Source organism: Echinops telfairi, unplaced genomic scaffold (genome assembly GCF_000313985.2).
Source record: "Echinops telfairi isolate 266 unplaced genomic scaffold, ASM31398v2 ScPeMD7_7469;HRSCAF=8507_0, whole genome shotgun sequence".
Lineage (NCBI taxonomy): Eukaryota > Metazoa > Chordata > Mammalia > Afrosoricida > Tenrecidae > Echinops > Echinops telfairi.
In genome coordinates, this window is record NW_022111372.1 from 69533723 (window position 1) to 69536047 (window position 2325).

General features: G+C 34.3%; 1 non-coding gene across 1 annotated transcript; it reads left to right on the forward strand.

Annotated features, from left to right (window-relative positions):
• Positions 1 to 1996: 1996 nt before the first annotated feature.
• On the forward strand, positions 1997 to 2103 carry LOC115873591. The gene has a single exon (XR_004048490.1). It is a non-coding gene; the product is annotated as a U6 spliceosomal RNA (small nuclear RNA).
• The last annotated feature ends 222 nt before the right edge of the window (positions 2104 to 2325 follow it).

Sequence of the window (2325 nt, forward strand, 5' to 3'; positions counted from 1 at the left end):
AAAAAATGAACATAAATACTTTTGCTGGTTTTCCCGGGTACAGAAGGACAAACCAAAGATATCATCAAAAATGATCATTTTTCAATTCTTCACACATTTTTCACACCTTCTTATATTGCTACCCAGTGTTGATGGCTACATTCTTAATTTGAGCAATGAAATATTTACAGACTGAAGGGAAGTATTCGTTTCCTATGCCTGCTGTAAGAAAGTACTACGAGACCAGTGGCTTAAACAACGCACATACATTATCTTACACTTCTGGGGCTTAGAAGCCCCACATTAGTTTAACTCAGTAGCAAATCTCACAAGGTGTCAGTGGGACTGGTTCCCTGGGGAAGCATCAGAGAATCTCCCTCTCTTCCAGTTTCCTAAGGTCCCCTGTTTTGGGTTTTGCCTTGGACTTCTTTCGCTATTATAAAATTCAGAAATCCAGAATCTTCCAGTTTTCTGCCACTTACATCTTCATCTCTTTAGATCTATTTCCTCCCTTTTATAAGGACACTGAAGATGACCATAGGCTTGTGGAGATATTTTAAATAATCTCATCTCAACAAAACCAAACTCACTACCATCATGTTGTCTCTGACTCCTAGTGATTCTATTGGACAAAGTAGAACTGCCCCTGTAGGTTTCTCAGACTGTAACTCTTTACTGGAGTGGACAGCCTCATCTTTCTTCTGCAGAATGTCTGGTGGTTTCGAACTGCCAACCTTGATGGTTAGCAGCCCGAAGTCTAATAAGTCACACTATCAGGGCTTCTCATCTCAAGATCATTAATTTAATAATATCTGAAAAAAAAATAATAATATCTGAAAATCATTTTTGCCATATAACAAATCTGCAGGTTTTGAGGAGTAGGATGGGGATATTTTCAGAGGGCTTTATACAACCTACAATATGTTGAAGCAGTTCATAAAACATTTCAGCCTAAAATATTGAAGAATTCTGTTCACATACCTGACCGGTAATAAATATTATATTATGATACTGCAGGCCCTAATATGTCTCTGAAGAGATGGATTTTTCAATCTTGATAGTGCAGTGGGCTACATGGGCTTTCAACTGCGAAGTCTGTGGTTCAAAACCATGGAAGGGTTATAGTGTCAGAAACCTATGGGGGCTAGTTCTACGTCACTATGAGTTGAAATCAACTCAATAGCAGTGAGTTGGTTCTGAGTCATATGAAACAATGTCCATAGAGACTTCTGATTACTATTTCCTTAATATTTTACAAAAAAGACAAAGATGTAAAAGGATAATGCATTTTAATACAACTCTCTTAATTATAAGCACCATCAATATTATACTTTCACTACTTGATATATGAATGCACATATATTCATCTTTATACTGCTATGAGGAAACTTCAAAAAGTTCATGGACAAATTCAATTATTACATAATTCCATTTCCCTCTACACTTTCAGACCCTTCCTCATATGAGCATGTACTCATTTTTTTTGCAACAAAATGAAATGTCAAAGGATACAAAATAAACTAAACTTCCTTTTACCCACATAGCCTTATATCATAAACCTTTCCATACCATTAGATGTTCATTGAAAACAAACTTCAATGTAATACTCTTAAAAGAAATAACTTCCCCCAAATTTGAACTATCCTATTTCGAATGGTCTTGTTTGTGTTTTATATTGGCATTGTTTCATAGAAGTTTAACTAAATAAAGAAAATACATACCATTTAATTATAAAACAAACAAACAAAATATTGCCATAAATTTGATTCCAATTCATAGAGAATGTAATAGGATCAGTGACTTTTTTTTTCTTTTTCTTTGGTAAATCCTTGCAGGAGCATAGAAACTCATATTTTTCCTCCAGAGAGGCTGATAGTTTTTGAACAATCAACCTTGTAGTGGACCTTAGCAATCCAAAACTTACTCAACATCATTGTGAATACCCAGGCCAAGAGGTAGAAAGCTGCTTTTTGCATTCTTCTTGTTACCCACTCAATGTAAAAAATGTTCTTATTTTGTGCTCACTTCAGGAGCACATATACTAAAATTGGAACAACACAGAGGAGACTAGCATGGCCCCTGTGCAAGGATGACATGCAAATTCGTGAAGCGCTCCATATATAATTTTTTTTCTTATTTCAATTATAACAGATCAGTTCTCTTGGTACTTGAACATCATATAAATGATTTCAAACTGAATAAATATACAATATATTCTGTTTATTATTAATTTTTCTTTCACTCAACAGTGTTTTTGAAATTTATCAATATTGTCCCAAGAGGCATTCGTTTATTATTTTATATTCCTAAGAAATAGAAGATTGGATACAAACAAACAGAAAAACT